Source organism: Gastrolobium bilobum, unplaced genomic scaffold (assembly GCF_033153095.1).
Source record: "Gastrolobium bilobum isolate Gb01-03AN ecotype WA unplaced genomic scaffold, APGP_CSIRO_Gbil_v1 utg15118, whole genome shotgun sequence".
NCBI classification, from domain to species: Eukaryota; Viridiplantae; Streptophyta; class Magnoliopsida; order Fabales; family Fabaceae; genus Gastrolobium; species Gastrolobium bilobum.
The window spans coordinates 244,538-245,301 of NW_026897539.1; the positions used below are offsets into that span (position 1 = coordinate 244,538).

At 39.7% G+C, this 764-nt stretch overlaps 1 non-coding gene across 1 annotated transcript; it reads right to left on the minus strand.

The window, feature by feature from the left end:
* Positions 1 to 201: 201 nt before the first annotated feature.
* LOC133307871 (small nucleolar RNA R71) lies at positions 202 to 308 on the minus strand. The gene has a single exon (XR_009751097.1). It is a non-coding gene; the product is annotated as a small nucleolar RNA R71 (small nucleolar RNA).
* Between the last annotated feature and the right edge of the window lie 456 nt (positions 309 to 764).

The window sequence follows — 764 nt, forward strand, 5'->3', positions numbered from 1 at the left end:
CTTGATGATTTCCTACTTTACTGTGATACATTAAAAGTGAATGGAGTTTCTCGTGACGCTATCTTGCTCAGACTATTTCCATGCTCACTGAAGGATGACGCAAGAGCTTGGCTGCAGTCTCAACCTGAAGGAAGCATAACCAGTTGGGATGACTTAGCAAGAAAATTCTTGGCCAGATTTTTCTCAGCTTCAAATATGGCAATACTCAAATTGGAAATCACCTATTTTGAACAAAAAGAAAGCGAATCTCTGTACGAGACTTGGGAACGATTTAAAGGATTACTCAGGAAGTGTCCTCAACATGGAATTGAAGCATGGGAGAAAGCAAGAATCTTTTTCCAAGGGATGACGTCCAACACAAGAACACTGGTAAATGCTGCTGCAGGAGGCTCCTTGAAAACAAAAACTCCAGAGGAAGCGCTAGAATTGTTGGAACCCTTAGCTTCTCAAGAATTTGACAATGCCCCAGTTGCACAAAGGAGAGCAAGAATTATGAAGCTCGACGGCTATGATGCAATCTTAGCCCAAAATTAACAAATGTTGCAAATGTACAAGAACAATTAGATGCTCTTACTAAACAATTTAATCTTTCTCAAGTTTCTTCTGTTAGTAATTCTCAAATCAAATGTAGTATTTCTGCAGAGGCTCATGCGACTGAAGATTATGACTACATGAGAACAACTAAAAAGCCACCAGCAGAGGCCAATGGAATCTGGTACGATCAAAAGAACCAGAACAATCCAGGAAGAAATCAATATGGTAAT